Source organism: Heterocephalus glaber, unplaced genomic scaffold, assembly GCF_053883595.1.
Source record: "Heterocephalus glaber isolate CG9 unplaced genomic scaffold, H.glaber_assembly_v1.0 deba00001755, whole genome shotgun sequence".
NCBI lineage: Eukaryota > Metazoa > Chordata > Mammalia > Rodentia > Bathyergidae > Heterocephalus > Heterocephalus glaber.
This window is the reverse complement of record NW_028258453.1, coordinates 1,685,000-1,703,323: the sequence shown is the minus strand read 5'-3', so window position 1 is coordinate 1,703,323 and position 18,324 is coordinate 1,685,000. Positions and strand designations below refer to the sequence as shown.

The 18,324-nt window shown below is 38.6% G+C and overlaps 1 long non-coding RNA gene across 1 annotated transcript in view; it reads right to left on the bottom strand.

Moving 5' to 3' along the window:
• Positions 1 to 6,190, bottom strand: part of LOC147821253 (uncharacterized) — a 139,282-nt gene extending 133,092 nt beyond the window's left edge. Inside the window, exon 1 of the long non-coding RNA XR_015447365.1 lies at positions 6,006 to 6,190. This is a non-coding gene — a long non-coding RNA (uncharacterized LOC147821253). The remainder of the gene's footprint in view (positions 1 to 6,005) is intronic.
• Positions 6,191 to 18,324: the final 12,134 nt, after the last annotated feature.

The window sequence follows — 18,324 nt, the reverse complement described above, 5'->3', positions numbered from 1 at the left end:
CAACATTTATTTATCTAAGGAACTATTTATTTAATAAAAAGAAATTATAATGTTACGTGTTTTAAAAGCTGAAATGTATATTGAAATTCAGAAAAACAAGAATTTAATTTTTTTATTTCATACTCTCCTAATGCTTTTATATATTTTTAATTTTTGTATATATGTCTTTTTTCTCTTTATATAGCAACAAATTTTGTAATATTAATTTTATGAGCATGGTTGATCACATCATTTATTTTGTTTTAAAAGTTTACAAAGGTGCCTTTCAGCTCCTTTACCTACTGAGCTTCAAAACTTATTGTTGTTAGGGCCGCGGATTTAGCTCAGTAGTTTCGCCGCCTGCTGTGCAAGCGCAAGGACCCAAGTTCAATCCCAGGTACCAAAACAAAACAACAACAAAAAGACCTTATTGTTGTTAATGTCATTATGCTTTTAAAATAGTTTTGAATATTGGAAAAACCTTTATTGAGCTTATTCCATTTAAATTCTGTGAGATTTCAAGAAAATGAAGGTATTTTTATCATGAATATTCTAAAACACTCTTTGAACTAATGACCTATAGTGTGCTTAAAACAAGCAGGAATTCTGATAAATTCTACTTTTTATGACTGCTATTTGCAAAGAAAAAGTAACTGTCATTTGTGACATATTGTGACAAGAGAGTACTTCTAAGTGATTAACATCAAAAGGAATTGAGGCTTTTGCTTACATTATACAAGTTAAATGAAGGGAAATCTTTCCAAAAACTAGCTTATTGCTTTGTATATTACAAAGCTTGCTTATATGTCTTGTTTCTCTTCCTCTACTATATACACTATAATTTAGTGCTAGATATTCTATATCACATTCCTATCACATATTCTAAGGCATCTGCCTTTGTGTCATGTTTCTGAATGAACAATTATTTGCCAACAAATTAGACAAATTAAAAGAAGTGAATGATCACGGTGAACAAGAGAAGGATTCTTGGAAGTTTTTCCTACATGTGGTCAAAAGTAATAGGGACGTTACAAAGAAGGGGTGGCGGACAGCATAAATATTTCCCAAATTATTGTAGCTCTTATTCAAAATCATTTTAGGACATCCCAAAGAGACTGAGACATGCCCAATGTCACCTGAGCTAAAAACAAATACAACAAAGATTAAGGTGTTCTGTAGCCAGTTACAGTTAATAGGAAAAAGAGATTGGTCTTGGGTCAGGGATTTAGCTCAGTGGTTCTGCTGCCTACCTCACAAGTGCAAGGACCAGAGTTCAATCCTCGATACCAAAATAAATAAATAAATAAAAGAGTTTGGTCTTAAAATTTTTTCAAGAATATTTTCCCATGAAACAGTGCTAGGTTCTTTTCCATCAAATTTCAATAATTTCATATAAAATTATCTTTTTCATTGTATTTCAATTAGTCCACATTTTCATTATATGATAATTTCGTATACCATGGGGAGTTGGTACATGGGCATAACATATCTTTGCTCTTTTTTCATTCCCTTCCCCTCCACCACCTCTTCCTAAATCCATTGTTGTTCCTACCTTTCTTACTCTATGGCTTGCAAACTTACTTTTGTACTGAAAACCTTAGGTAGACAGAAATTCTTAAATTTTCAAATAAGTTTTACTTTGTATATACAAGGAATACAACATGAAGCATTGGAATACATATGGGCACCATTTATAGTATAGATAGATAGGCTATACATTTTAACTCTTATTTTTAAAAAATGTAGGTAATAAAATTTCCATATCCATCATCTCAGATAGTTACCCATTTTTGTACAGGTATAGCAAAAGCAGGTAAAAACTATTCATTAAGCAAAATTCCCAAATAAAAATATAATATTAACTATATCCCTCATACTATATATTAGATCTCTAGACCTGATTTTCCTACATAACTGCCACTTTGTAACTTTTGATGTACATTCCCCATTTTCTTCTCTACCCCATCCTGTTTCATTTATTGGTGCTGTTGATTTGACTATCTACCATCTACTATCTACTATTTATCTATTTTTAGAATCCACATAAAAGCAAGAGCATGTAATTTTTTTGTGTGTCTGGCTTATTTCATTTAGCAGAATCCCCTCCATATGTTTTGGTAAATGACAGAATCTCCTCCGTTTTATGGATGAGTGATATTGCAGTGTATATATCTACAATGGTTTCTTTATGCATTTTCTTGTACATTATTTCTGTGCCTCAGTTACTGTGAACAATGCTACAGTGAGCATGGAAGTCAAGCTATCTTTACCAATGTCTCCCATTTCCTTTGAGTATGTATACAAAAGGATTGGTAGGCCTTATGGTAACTCTATTTTTCATTTCTTTACGATCTTCTATATTATTTGGGGGAATTTAAAGGAAATGAAATGCAGCTAGCTCTTTCTTTGTTTGAAAACAAAACTCATATTTCAAATTTCTATAAGTAATAAAATAGTCTCAAGATGAGCAATGATCTCAATGAAAAGATCAAATGAATTATGTTAAAATACTTAGAAAAATAAGCTGCTATGCATGTATTCCTATAGTACACTGATTTTAACTCTTTTGGAAAGATATCCAGAAGGGGGATATCTGGGTCAAGTGGAAGATGCCCTGTACTCTGAGTAATATGCTAGCCTTTCTTTTAAGATTGTGGTACACAATGCACTAACTATTGTTAATTATTTTGTTGTGAAATTTTATTTTTTTCATAGAAGTAAGAAGAGCACTTATAAGAGCACTTTTATTAGTATCTACACATATTATATTTAAAAAATTTTAAAAGATGTGGTGCAGTGGTAGTGTACAGCTGGCTACACTCTCACAGCTCCTGGATGCTCTTTGGCAGCTGCCTGATGATCTCTTCTGGACTACCAAAGAGCATCTAGGAATTGTAACAGAGCTATCTGGCAGAGATATGAGAAAGAGATGTCTGTCTCAATTGTTGGCGTGGTTTTTGTTGAATATAGTAGATACAAGCTAGATATCTAGGAAGCCTACAAAGTTGTTAAAATAGTTATAATCAATAAAATGTTTTTGGTTTGAATTAGGGAAAACTGTGATAAATTTCATAAATATTTCTGGGCTTTCAACCTTCTTCAACTAGCAAGAAAGCTAAATGATATTCAATTGCAAAGAGTGAACATTATATATGGGAAAGGAAGACCTCTCAGATCACAGGAAGGAGCTAGGGATACAAGTCTCAAAGTGACAGAAAGAGTAATGGAATGTGGACCCACTACTGGGAAAGGAGCTGGATCTTCTCTCTAACTACTCCTTAGCCTGAGATCCACAACTCTTCTGCCCTCAGCGGATCTCTCCCATCTCTCTTCAACACTGAACCATCTTTCAGTCAAGGAGAACTTTTTGGTAGGAGATCACTGGATCCTCTCATGTTTCTCCCAAATACAACACTTAGTCACAGACACTTCTCTATTACCTTAATGACATACAGCTATTGCAGACCAAGCCAGGACCCTGTAAGCCTAACTCCTCTCACTGTACCATCTCTTCACATTCTTTTCCTAAAGCAGTAACTGCAGAGTCTATTTGCTTGAATGAGCAGGGCAGGAAAATGAACTACCCAGAGGAAAGAAAAAGTGATGAACACCTCAACAATGCTTTTTAGTCAGATTTGGCTTCTTATCACCCATTTCAACTCTTTATATCTTACAAATTATTTTTGAAGTTAATATAGAAAGTTTAACAATTATTTTATTCTTTGAAATAGAATTGCAGGGCTTAGTAATATAATATCCTTGCTATAATTGTAATTCAAGAACTTCTCAGGTGAAGGATGCCCCTGAAAACCACTTCCAAAAACATGAATAGTACGTGGAGAGTTACATTTAAATGTGAGTAAGGCTAGTTAATTTTGCTAATAGTCCTTGCATATTCAAGATGTTTTTGCTTATTTATCATAGACAATTTAATACATATTTCAAATGGATTTAAGTGAAGAGTTTCCATATCATGCATTAAATGCATGATTTTTTTCTTTATCTAATGGTCTAGTCCCATTTCTCTACAATTAAGAGCACTCATTCACAGTAAACTTTACCACCAAAAATGATTTTTCATATGATCTGAATAGTGGGAGAGTATGGTGGCCAAAAGCTGCTCAATTCATGGCAGCCGAGAAGCAGAGAACACAGGGATAGAGCCAGAGAGATAAATACAGCTTCAAAGTCACGCTTCCAGTTTCCACGTCCTCTGAGTGGGCCCCACCTCAAAACAACACCTCAGCGTGAGATTAGCACCCCATGACAAAATCACCTTTTCAAAGCTCCACCTCTGAACACAGGAGCCTTTGGGGGATATATTGGATCCAAACCATAGTGAGAAATCTCTTACTCTTTAGTCTCTATCTTAGTCACTTTCTTATCACTGGTACAAAACACCTAATGACCACAACCTAAAGGAGAAGAGGTTTATTTTGGCTCAGAGTATTAGTCCATGATTAGCTGGGGCAAGTAGAAGCTGAACATATAACCACATGCCAAGGCTCCCATTGGGTTGTTTGCACTCTCAGAAAGTATATGAACACCAACAAGTCAAGAAAGTCCCTCCAGTCTCCCATTGCCCATAAGCCTAGAGGATCTGAATGAGACAGTTTAAGTCAGGTATTGATAAGAAGGGACAAAAAGGTTTTCATTACATCACCAGTAGTTCATGGAAAATATTGATTAGGTCTGGTACTTAACAACTAGAGCAAAGTTTATATCTCCTTAGATTCCAGACATTAATGAGAAGAACTAGGAAGGTCCTTCATTGAGTGATCACTGACATAATACTGAACAGAAGAAGGGAAGGCAGAGCTTGTGAATAAAGGTGGCCAATCACAGGGCAGTAAAAGTCCATTTGTAAGTTTTTTTCAAGAGGCTTTCAACTCTAAATAGCTATTTCTTCTCTCTCTGAAGAGTCTCACTTTCCTTACTATCAAGAGGGTGTTATTTGTAAAGCTTTGGAGACCTTTCCTCTTGGGTCGCTGCACGGGCCAGAATGGAAATTTCCCAAGGGGACCTTTACTCTTTCTAAAACCAAAGGTGAGGTGCAAGCTGTGAAGATCATAAATGGGGTGAAATGTCTTTTGTGAGTGATATATTTTTCTGTATGCCCTGCTATCTCGTTTTATCTTCCAAATCACCCTGAAATGTTAATAGTATTCTTCCTTCACAGATGAGGACATGCTCAACTTTAAAGGACAAATTCTAGTAAAGTTCTCACTGATGGTGCATGAATTTAGAAATGTGTGTCAAATGCTAAACCCCTGGTGTCCACATTGTACTGTGATGCCTTTTAGGATCCCAGTAAAGCTCAGAGGAAATTATTCACAGTTAATATTTTTGTTCTTGGCCTTCTCTAAAATTCTGTTTTATTTTTCTCCAGCTCACAAAGGAAAACACTGCTTAAAGAGTACCAAAGCCTCTGGCATAAGGAAAGCTGTGGACATTTTCCTTTGCATTCCTGCTGTGATCCAGAGCTGGGCAGTAGATCCTTGCGTTAAAGGCGGACAAAGTCTTAAGCCCTTCAGAGTGAGTCAGGGCCACAGCTGCACTTCTAATCCTCCAGTTGAGAACCCAAAGCAAAGGCCCTTGGGTCCTTTTACCTACTTTACTCCTGTGCAAAAAAAGCATAGACAGCACATGACAAATGGGGCTAGCCTGAAACTCAGTGGATGGAATCATTTTAGGGTTGAAGTGACAGAGAACAGAAAAAAAGCATTCCAGAATTCCTCTTATCTCTATTTATATATGAATTTAATGTAATCACAAAATTAATTTTCAGAAAATAGAGTTGTGTTTAGCCCTGACAATTATTTTGTTCATTCATTAACTTGTTCATGAAAATGTGCATTCAAAAATGTTTATTCTGCCTCTACTATATATCAAGCATTAAGGACACAAAGAAGGCATGGTTTTGACACCCACAGAGAGTCTAGTTGAGAAAGCACAAAATTCACCATAAAAAACTATTATGAAACTATCAAATTTGATAGAATGCAATGAGCATCAATGTGACTTACCCAGAAGGGTGGCAGAAATTTTCTTATTGTAAGGCCGAGATCTGAGTGAAATAGAGAGCCACAAGAAGAGGGATCTAAGCAGAGACTCATTCTGCTAGGATCAAGATCTAGAAGAGAGAAAGTTCAATGTCTTTCAAGAGCTAAATGAGTTTGTCCTGTATCATGGAGCTCAAGGAGGCATGAAGCAAGCATGCGTGGAACTAGAGCACTCAGGGTCCCTGGTCATGGTACAAAGATTTTTATTTTTATTCTCAGTATAGTGCAGCAGGTAACTGTTGGAGGCTTCCTGAGAAAAAGAGTGATGTGATCTGATTTACATTTAAATGGTTGTTTGTTGGTAAGATAGGTGTTTGATTCTCAGTATTTTTTTTTTGATGGTTTAAATAATAGTGGAAAGTACCAGGGTTCTTTCCGAGAAAGGCAATGATGAAATCTCACCTATTTCCTTTTGCTTCTTCTCCAATCATCTGAATCTCTGATGAACCAGATAACAGAAGAAGTGTAGGTAACCAGTCAATTCAAGTTCTGATGCAGTCTCAGCTGTACCCAGAACCAGCTCAACCAACTAGGGTGGTGGAGCAGAAGAGAATCAGCTGAGCTCAGAGGAAGGGCTCAGAGAAAGATGAGGAGTTAGAGAGGATAGGACATCCAAATCCTAACTCAAGTTCACATATGAGAGGCACAATCTATAGCGGGCCTTTAGTAGAAAGAAAGCGGGGGGGTTATTGGTGTAGCATGTCTGCATTGTTGGTATCAGATGTGAGATCCAATCTTCAGTTGGAAGAGCTGATAGACTCAGGAGCAGGCTAGAGAGACCTATTTTAGACAGATCCCTCCTGTCATGCTTTTGATTTTAAGACAATAACATCAAGGCCAGGGATTTAGCTCATTGGTTCTGCCGCCTGTCTTGAGAATGCAAGGTCCTGAGTTCGATCCCCAAAAACATTTTTAAAAAGACAATAACATCAAATCCACAGAGGTACTTATATTCTTCAACCTTGTAGTCATGGAGATGGAGGCTGAAGATGACCCTGTTGACTGGAGGGGAAAGAGCCCCCTGTTATTCCCAATCTAGGATCTGCTGAACTGAGGGCTGGCCCCAGAGTGAGTATGCACAGGGTGAGGTCAGTCTTGGTGGCATGTGGGAAGGGGTGTTGGCAGAAGTAGAAGTGGTCTTCAACTCTTGTCAACCACTGTCTCTCCCTTTCTCTCTCTTCCCCTCCCTACCAGTTACCTTTCCCTTCCCTCCTCTTCCTTCTCTTCCTCCTCCTCTTTGTCCTTCTCCTCCTCCTCTCTTTTACTGTGTTCTTAATAACAAGAACGATGCACCGTTTCATCTGTAACAGATTTTTCACAATTTCATCTGTGAAAGATTTTGTTAATTTAAAAAATTAACAAATTTTAAAAATTTTTTAAAATTTCAAAATGAGATGTTTTTGAAAGAAAATATTAAGGCTAGAGATAGATCCTGGGAACATAGTCTAGCATGGGCTCAGACAGCCACTTTGAACCTGCCAGGAAGATAGAATTTTAGGGTCTGTAGGAATTGGTTTAGGAATTTACAGGTGAAAATATTCATGACCTACTGACCACATGAGGCATCCTTCCTCAGCCACTGTGCCTCAGGAAACTTACTACTGAGATTCTGAAGAATGTTTCCTTAACACCTGACATTATGCTGCATAAGCCTAATCAGGGTGAGGAGGACCCCAGTGAAGCCAGAGTTAGTGTGTATTCTACACTAGAAGTCAATTAGGTTCACTGTTAAGGACCAATCAGGCCTGACTGAGTTAGTTATCAAACTGTAGGTGGGGTCAGAGATCACTCTAGATCTAAGACTTTGCTGCTCTGTGTACATTCTCTTTGGATATGACCAGTGCCTGTTGCAAAAGTTAGAGGTTAGTTGGGAATGAAATCTTCAAGGCCATGAGGTTCATTGACTTCTAACAATAGGACCTCTGTTTCTCCTTGTCCCCCGATACTTACCTCAGTAGGAGATTCAAATAATACTTGTTCTTTTTTTTTATATACAGTTACATTCATCATTGGGATCTTGTACCTTTATATGAGTATCTTGGTTCTTACTTTTTCCCCTTCCCTTGACCTCCCTTCACCCCCTCCACCCTTCCCTATTTGCAAAGACCTTGTTTCCATTTTTTTCCTCTTCTCTTATTTTTTCCTTTCCCTTTTTCCCCTTCCCCTACCCCTCACCATTCCCCTGCTCTTTTAGACCTTTTCTTCCTGTTACATAATATCAGTTATATATTTTTTAAATTACAATATTAAGATCTAGGAGACATTACCACAGATTTTACAGAATTTAAAAGGATATAGAAAGCATAGTTCAAAAATCTGTTTTGAAATAAATTTGACAACTTCTAAGAAGTACCTTGGAAGACAAATTAATGAAACTAACTCTGGAGGAAATATAAAATTTGAATAGCACCTATTAAAGAAAGTGTATTCCTAGCTTGAAAACCTACCTATATGACAACAGCAGGCTCATAAACATTTTAACTGATAAATTATATCAAACAATTAAAGCAGAAAAAAGAAGGAACACTTCTCCCCTCATTTTAGGAACTCAACATTGTGCTAATCCTAAAACTGGATAAAGATAATAGAAGAAAAAAGTATGAACATAGATAGAAATTTGTTTAACAAAACAAACTATTGGAAGTCAGATCTGGCAGTATGTAGAAAGTGGTTTTGTTATAGGGATGGGAGTGTTGGTTCAGTATTGGAAGATCCACCCCCAAAAGTCATCATTTTAACAGAGGAAAGGCAAAAGTTATATAATCCTGTCACTAGTTGGAGAAAAAGTATTGGACTAAATTCTACAGCTGTTCATGGTAAAAGCTATCAGGAGCCTAGAAGTAGAACAGAAACTTCTCAACAGGTTAAAGACATGTACTCCATGCTTCCAGCAAGAATGCCTTATATAAATGGAGAAGATACAATGCTTTCTCCTTAAGGTAGGGAACAAGGGCAGATATGCTTTCTCTTTATCTGTCCATTAAACTTTGAAACCTAGTCCCCACCAAAATAGTCTGACAATAAAATGACACAACTAGGATAGGATTGGCATGGCAGAACAAAATCCTTATATGTAGATGAAATGATCATCTACAGAGAAAATACTAAGAAATCTCTAGGAGCCCCTAGAATGTGTACTTGAATTTAGCAGGATTAGAAAACACAAGGTATATATAAAAATTCAGGTCTGTGTATGCTTGCTATAAATGAAGAACTGGATATTGAAATTTAAAAGTTATGTAGGAGTACAAAGGACCTAGAAAAGTTAAAAACAAAAACAAAAACAGTGTTGGAAGACGTTTAGTACCTAATTTTAAGACTTCTTCTAAAGCTACAGTAATCAAGGCAGTGTTGATGTAAGGAAAGACATATAGATCATTTTAATAAAACAGAGAATCTAGAACTAGAACCACACATATATGGTCCACTGAGTTTTGAAAGATTATTTAACATTAGCATTTTATAGAATACAAACTCAATTCAAGTGGCGAGGAAGAGATAGTGTTTTCAGCAAATGGCACTAGAACACCTGGTATCCGTATATAAAAAATTATATAGAGCAACCAAAAGGAAGCTCCCCACCTCCATCCCAGGCTCCTAGGGCAGAGAAGGTGAGCCAGTCCCAGCACCCAGAAGGAAGCTCCCCACCTCCATCCCAGGCTCCTAGGGCAGAGAAGCTCAGCTGGTCCCAGCACCTGGAAGGAAGCTCCTCCACGGCCATCCCAAGCTCCTAGGGCAGAGAAGATGAGCCGCGTGGGCTCCAGAAGCACCCGCTCCTGTGGTAATATTTGTTATTTAACGTATCTCATATATTTGCAAGTATATAGTCAAATATCCCCAAAGGCAGAAAATTATGGTCAACATTTTTTTCCTGCAATGCTTAAGAAAAAAATGATGGTCCTACATGTGTTCACTGAGATGAAGCCATTTGATGAGGCTATTTTTTTTTTCAATCAAGTGCAGTATATCCACTCCTTGGTATATCTGGGGAAAGATGGATCATGGATCAGCATGGCAATGTGAATCCCAGAAGGAACTCTCCTGCACAGGAGACAGCAAGTCATGCACAGGTTACACACAATGCTACATGGAACAACCAATGTATTTCCTTCTCAAAATGTTTCACCCAAGACTGACCGCCAACTTGCAAAGCAAGAGGATGAGATGCAAGCTCAGAGATGCCTTCTGTAATCATTACAGCTAAAGGAAAGAGATCCCTAGCAAAGTGTTCACTTGAGTAGTAGGAAGAGCTGCAGGAGCGAGCATGGCACAGCAGAGAAAGGGCAGGATGGCGATGACATCCTCACCAGGGACACTACACTTTCCATCCTGCCTGATGGGAGAAAGCTAAAATATAAACAAGACACACTTCTGAGTATCTTTGGCTAGGAATGTGTCATTAGGAAAAAAATTTCGAAGTTCAAATCATCAAATGATTGCATGAAATGGGGTGAGAATAAGAATAAGAAGTTGTAGTAATTTTGGTCAATAGGAGAAGACCTGTTAGTCCAAAGTTCAAGAACTCAGCAGTCAGCTTCTGGAAAATTGTTAATATGCTAAAATCTGGGACCAGTATTAATAGATTTTCAAGGTTCAAGGAAGGTCCTACATCCAGAATTTAAGTGGCATATCCTGTTTTAAAAATCATTATGTGATTTTGTTGAAAATATTGTGTTAACAGAACTGAACACATCTGCTGTGCTACATCTGTCCTGGGGATTATCATTTGCAACTTAGAGCTTTGCAAAGATAATGGTTATGGATGGTGATTCTGTTGCTCACTCTAATCCAATCTAATTCTCTGTGGGACTCTGGGTCTGCTGGTAAGAATAGCAACAAAGCGAGTTTATGCACAGCAAATGAGATTGTGAGTAGATGACCTGGCTGTAAGCTCCTTAGATACTATAATAATGTGACAGATTTCTCATCCCTGGAGATAACTCTATGTGACTATGGTGTTTCATTCCTGGGGCTTTAGACACCAACACATCTTGCAAGATCTGAGCATCCACAGGATCTCTGCCTCAAAATTTGCTAACAGCCACATCTGATGAGCACAATCTAGTGTATTTTCTGTAGTCTTGGCATAATCTGATCAAATCCCCCTTGTCCAGTGGCCAGGCTGTAATTGCCACTGATAGATGATGCAGGAATAAAAGAAGGAGGGCTCACAGTCCACACAGCACCCAGCAAACACTCTATGCAGGGACAGTGTTGCAGGGGCAAAGTTTAGCCATCACTCCAGAGCCTCACCTGCAGGTTTCAATCTCCAGGCCCTGGAAAACTGTTTCTGATTTTACTGATTCATCTCAACCCACTACTTGGTAAAATGCCTCTAAATATTTCGTGGGCAGCTCAGCCCTTCTCAGAGCCTCCACAGGAAGATCAGTCCTTCCTTCTTGCCTCATTAATTCACAAAATGTGCTTTGTTTCACTTGATGGAAAATTCCTTTGTTGGAAAAGGAGAAGCAGCATTGTTCTGCTGAGAGTGACATGCAAGTGTTGCATTAGCATCTGTCTAAGGGCAGCCAGACATCAAGGAATGGCCAGGCAAGAGCATGAGACACAGCTGCCCAGCCCCTGCCTCTGTTTAGGCTTATGGTCCCTAGACTCTCTAAGGCTGTGAATTGAGGCTGTGGAAATCCCTTGTTAAAATCTTTAAAGTATCCTTAGTAAGGAGGCTCTGGAAGGATACACACATACACACGCATGCACACACACACACACACACACACACAGGGGTACACTTGTGCAGCCAGAGCTCAAGACATCATGTTTTGCCTGCACTGCTTGCGGGATGCTTTTCTGTGTTCAGTGTTTCATGGCTGTATCCTTTAAATCATAAATACTAGACATGTCATCACTACTTGGTGTAAACTCTAGTTATCACTCCTGTCTTGTATAGCCCTTCTCTTATTCTACTCTATATCCTGACAAAGCTCCTTGGCAAAGGCTGAGGACCTTGGCAAAGGCTGAGGACATGGAGCCTGTTACCTGGCTGCTTCCTTCCTCAGCCTTTCTCAGAATGAACAAGGGCTAGTGGCAGATTTGTTAACTACAACCCCTGCATTTAGAATGTGTGCCAGCATCATGGACTCTAAAACACACAGTGAAAAAGAAATATGTGCACATTACACCTGTAGAGGATGGATGAATCCTATAGTATCCTCACTAGCTGTCTACTTTGGACCAAAGGGATACAGGATCTTCCTGGAAGGATTCCTGCTCAGAAAAAGTATGTCTACTTCTTCCTGGGAACACATGCTCACCAAGGTGGGAACATGGTATCAGAGAGACATCCATGGGCAAGCAAACACCCCTTTCCACATTGTATAGACCAAGTGTAGGCTGAGTTACATTGCATAAAACATGACCCAACATCTCAGGGGTTTACAACACAAGAACATTTACAGTACCTGGCACTCTTATTCCATCCCTTCAATGAATGGAGAATGTCTGTGTCCTGCATCTTCTCTGCTCAAGGACCAAAGAAGAAGGATCAGCCCCTATCTTGGAAAAGAGCTCTTCAAGCTTTAGCACATGAGTGGGAGTAAATCATTTCTACAGTTGTCAACCTTAACCATGGCTTCAGTTATCTTCAGTCAATTCCAGTATGAAAATATTAAATGGAAAATTCCAGAAATAAACTATTCCTATTTGCTCTTAGTAACATGATGAACTCTTGTGGTGTCCTGATGCATCCAGCCTGGGATGTGAATCATCTCTTTGTTCCATGTATCCACATGGTATATGCTACCCTACAATTAGTCTAAGTAGATACCCTATCATCTGTTGGTGGAGTCACAATGCTTCTGTTCAGGTGACACTTATGTAGTACCTTACCACTGCATCACAACACCTGTTACTCACCGCATGCATCTCATCACACAGGCACTGTGTCATCCCACATCATCACAAGAAGGATTAATACAGTACAACATAAATCACATTCATGTATGTTTTATCAGAGTCAATTGTTATAATTTTTCTATTTTACTATTAATTATAATTGGTGATCTCTTGTTATGTCAAATTTATCTATTAAACTTTACCTTAGGTATGTACATATAGGAAAGATCTAGTAGATAACAGTGGTACCTCAGTTCACAAACTTGATTTTTTCCATAATTCTGGTCACCAGCTGAGTTGGACAAGAACCAAATCAAATTCAATGGTTAGGTTTAAGAGTGACTTTATGGAGAAATTTGATTCAGTTCTCATCCAATTTGGTTTGCAACAAGAATTGTAGAGAGAATTGAGTTTATGAACCAAGGTACCACCGTACAGGTTTCAGGTACCTGTGGATAAGGGGGCACTTAATCTACTCATATATTTTTTTAGCCAAAGAAAATCACCAGACCAAGTCTAAATAATTGAGAAGAGGAAATATAACATTATTGCATGAAGCAATATCCCATAATTAGAAAGGATAAGACACCATTTCAAAGCCTTATCCTGTGCATGATATATCCTTCCTTGGGAAAAGGAAGCAAAAGCTAAGAAAAATAATTTATTAGTTATCTAACATTAATTAAATACTTATCATATACCAGATATTTCTAGGCAGAAAGAATGATACAACAGAACAGATTTATTAGGGAAATTTATATTCTAGAGGGGAGTTGGGAAACAAAGAAACATATAAACATATGGTCTATTTTTTTAGCTCTATGGAAAATAATACAGCAAAATAAGGAGAGGAGAGTTCCAAGGCATGGATGTATGTACGTGGGATGTTGGCTTTGCTGCTTAAGTACCTGGCTGTCTCTAAGTGCAAGCACAGCATGGTGCTGGTGCATTCCTCTGGCTGCTGTTGGACAGAGCAGGAGGATGATGTGGGGCTTTGCAATACCTCAGGTAGAGTGGCTAATGATCTGTACCAGGATGATGCTGATAGGTAGCATGAGAAATGGTCAAAGTACATTTTGAATATTGACAATAGATTTGTCAGTGGGTTAAGTGCAAAATGTATGAGAAAAAGAGTACTTGAAAATGTCTTAAACATTTAGCCTTGAGCAATGAGAACAGGCAGATTGTGTGTATGGAGATTTTGAGCTGCAAAGGGAAAGGGATGAGGGAACCCGCTGTTTAGCTTTGGCCGTGAGAATTTTGAAGTGTCTTTTGTTTATGTGAGTAGAGATGTCACACGGACAGTCAAGCCGTGGATGCCAGACAGAATGCTCCAGGTAGGAAGGGATGATTCACAGGGCCCCTAAGCAAGTTGAGCAGAGCTACTACATTTTGCCAAAGGGGACAGAGAAAAGCAGCAGGCAGGGGAGGTTTATAGGGAAACAAATGGTCCCAGGCTGCCGTACTGAATCCTCAGAGCCATTGTCACTGTTTCTGAGGATGCTCAATTTGTGGGTGAAACAGCCCTGTCACTGTTGACAGTGAATTACCAGCTATTTGCTGGCTCAGACCTTCAGTCCCTTTTGGGTGCTAAGAGTCAGGCACTCACTAATCTGAGCAATGGTTGTTTAATCACATGCAATTCTGATAAAACTTCCCCACATACAAGTAGTTGCATTCAGAAATAAACCCAGTGTGACATGCAAAGATCATTGAAGAGGAACTGGATTCTTTACTATGGGCTCTTTAAGAAGCACCAGATAGGAATGATTTACTAGGCCAGAGCCAAAGTTCTTTCCCAGAGCCTCTCTCCCACCCTTTTATCTATAAGGTGTGGAAGCTGCCTCTCAACCTCCCCTCTCATATCTACACAGTCCCATAAACTCTGGGTAAACATGATTTGGGCTGGCCTTTCCTCTCTCTGCATCTCTCCTGACTTTTGGAGTCTAATTTATTTATTTATTTTGCTATCATGCAGGGCTTTCTGCCCTTTCTAATGCAGATTAACTTAGCCTTTCTGGTGGTCTTTCAATTTTCTTCTCCACTATTACTCAGATCAATAAAGGAAAGGGCAGGAACTGGCCAGGCAAACACAGAAATCTTAAGAGGAAAAGGAAATAGAAAAAACAATGCTGAGTTACCCATTGCAGTGAGCCTGTCTGTTCCACAGGTGTGTGGACATCTGCCTGGATTGGCACGTGCTGCCAATCTTGAGTCAGAAGTCCTTAAAGCCATGACTTGGTGGGAGGTTTGACTGTACCCTACCTAAGGTGCCCATATCTGCTCAGGTCAGTGGCAGCTTCTCTAACCAAAGGCTTAGCCCACCCTTCTAAGTCCTGACCACTGCTAAGCTATTGGATTTTGCTTGTGGTTTGACCTGTTTTTCCTTCCCTAGGGCCATGTGACTTGATTTTCCCATTTTGAGGATTTGCCAAAAACAAAAATAACAATTCCAACTGCCTGCCACTTAAACAAGGGAAGATTTATTAGATTTATCAGAAGATACATAGTGCAAGGGAGATAAAAACACAAGGTTAACTTCAGGTCAATCATTCTCAACTCCCATCTAGCCACTCCTTCCCTCCAAGTCATTTTCAGCTGCAATTGCTGGCTACCGGGGCCCAGCACCTGATCCCCAGCAAACAGCCAGGAAAGGGGACCAGAGGCTCGTGGGGATGTGTGAGCTGCAGCCCTGGGTAGGTCCCAGGTCCTGTGCATTGGGTCAGCTTTTGTTTTTCATGAGATGAGGATCCACAACTCAGGATGGCTACTGCCTCTGCCACCTGTGTGAAGTGGGGTCTGCTCAGAGCTGGGAGTGGAAGAGGGCTGGCTACCTCCACTGCTCCTATTTATTCCTAGGGGGTGGAGCCAGCTTTCAACTTGACTTGAGAAAGTGAAGAGCAGAGTCTTCCGCTAATTATTTCAATTTCTACCTTAGTCTTCTATGAAAACATCAGGAGTAGTGAAGAGTTGAAGTCAAAAGTACCATTCAAGTAGCAATCAAAGCTTATTTAGTGTCTTCTTAAACACATAATTCTATATCCCCTTGGACTGAGCACAACAGGCATCTCCATGGTTACAGAGACCCATTTTCTAGGGAAAAAAAATACAAGATGCTCCAGAATGAGTGATCAGAAGAGAAATAGAATAGGAATAAGGTGTGTGTGCGTGTGTGTGTGTGTGTGTGTGTGTGTGTGTGTGTGTTCAGCTCCTATGCAATCTGATCCTGTTTGGGTATTCAATATATCCAAAGCAGACTCATGCATACCTTGTGAGGCATCCATCTCTGTGAAGGTAGGCATTGTATTTATTATGTTCACTACCAGACCTGTAGAGGTGCTCCTGGCCATAGATACATGTGCTGAATGGATAAAAGCAGAGAGAATCACTGCATGCTTATCATTCCATTTGATTGAACAAACAGCTTCATACTCTGAGCTACACATCGCTCACTGTACTAGATGCCCACAGATAATCTAATCCCAGAACTGGATTTGAGTTTGCCATACCTCCTGGGATGCTTTGATTGAGATAACCTCCCTGACCCCAATAAGGGATAGCACAAAAGAAACTCAGTCTCCTCCACTCATGACCCACTTATTTTCACCTTCATTCCTTTTCTCTCCTAGTAATAGCTTGAGCAAGAAGCATAAAAATGGCAAAACTAAAAATACATGTCGATATTTGCTCAGAAAGTTCTCAGCACTGAATTTTGGGTCTTCCTCACCTTTAATAGCCATCAACCACACACCCAAAGATGGTCCCCATTTTCTCTCTTGGTAGAATATGGACTGGAATGGGATGGAGGCGCAAGCATGAAAAGATGTTTGCCAGAAATCAGTGTTAATGGGGCTTGAGGTGGGTGGTAAGAAGTATACATTAGGATGCATGGACAAACTTCCCTAGGAGTTTCAAATCACATTCTTTTTTTTTTTTCCTTAAATTCTTTTATTGGTACATTTTAGGTATATAATACATTTACATTTATCATTGGGTACTTGTACCTGTACATGATGTATCTTGGTTCTTATTTTTTTCCCCATTACCTGTGCGCCCTTCACCCCCTCCACCCTTCCCTATTTACAAAGTCTTGTTTCCATTTTTTCCTTTTCTCATAATTTTTCCTTTCCCTTCTTTCCTTTCCCCTTCCCCTCCTACCTCCCCTTCCCCTTTGAACCTTTTCTTCCTATTTCAAATTATCAATTATTTGTTTTAATCATTTTAATCCTTATTTACACTTCCAGTTTCTCACACCAGAGAAACTATTTGGTATTTACACATGTGTGTCCTATTTATTTCACTTAAGAGTTTGGCCTCAATATGCATCCATATAACATCAAAGCACATTCTTGTTGAATACAACCAAGTACCGGAGAACCTGATAACAAAGTATTAGGAATAAAAGGCCAAGACCTAGTGGTTCAACAGGAGTTCTGAGGTTTTGTGTTTACTGAGTATTGTTTATGTGCTTTTTCCTGTTACTAATTTTATTATTTTAAGCAGCTATACAGTATTCTATTGTATGATTAGCTCATTCCTTATCAATAGACAATTATATTATTATTATTATTTGTTGGTATTATTGATACAAACAGTGTAATAATATGCATGTAGGATTACAACTTGTGTTCTTATTTTCTGAGATTTCTAAATTTTAAATTTATCAGGTCATAGGTGAAGGTATCTTTAAATTTAATAAATATTGCGAAGTTACTGCATGGGAATGTTGTCGTAAATTTTAACAGTGGTGATTGAACCAAGGGCCTTGCACATGCTAGCACTCTACCACTAAGCTACATCCCAGTCCTTTTCTTAAGATTTTATTTTGAGATGAAGTCACATGAGGATTGGAGTTAAATTTGCAATTCTTTTGCCTGAGCTTCTGTTGTAGCTGGGATACAGGTGTGCACCACTATGCCCAGCTAATTTAAAATCTCATCAACCACAAACTGAAAGATTTTCACTGTATTTATTAACAGTAGGCATTATATATTTTTCATACTTTTAATTATCTGATATGTGATAGTAGCTAATTATTTGAAGCAGTATTTATTTAAAGTTTTCATAGCTTATTTTAGTACGTGTTTTGTGGAAATTTTAATAAAGTTTTGATTTTCTTATTGTAATAGTCCTTGTTTTACATTTGTGACAATCTTATATAGGAATATATGTCTGTTTTATGTTTTACAGAACGTTTCTGTTTTGTATGCTGTAGTTTTCCTATCAATTGGCACAGTGTTTGGTTCAGAGTGGGCACTCAATAAATTTCTGTTAAAAAATGAAGGGCTGCATAATGACAGAGGAGTTATGAATACAGAGGTTCTTCCTGACTTGAAAGCTTTTTTAAACATTGGCTTAGTAGCCATCATTTGCCTCCTTGTCCACCTGAGCCCCCAAAGCATATCTTTTTCCATCCTTTGAGACAATTCCTCCC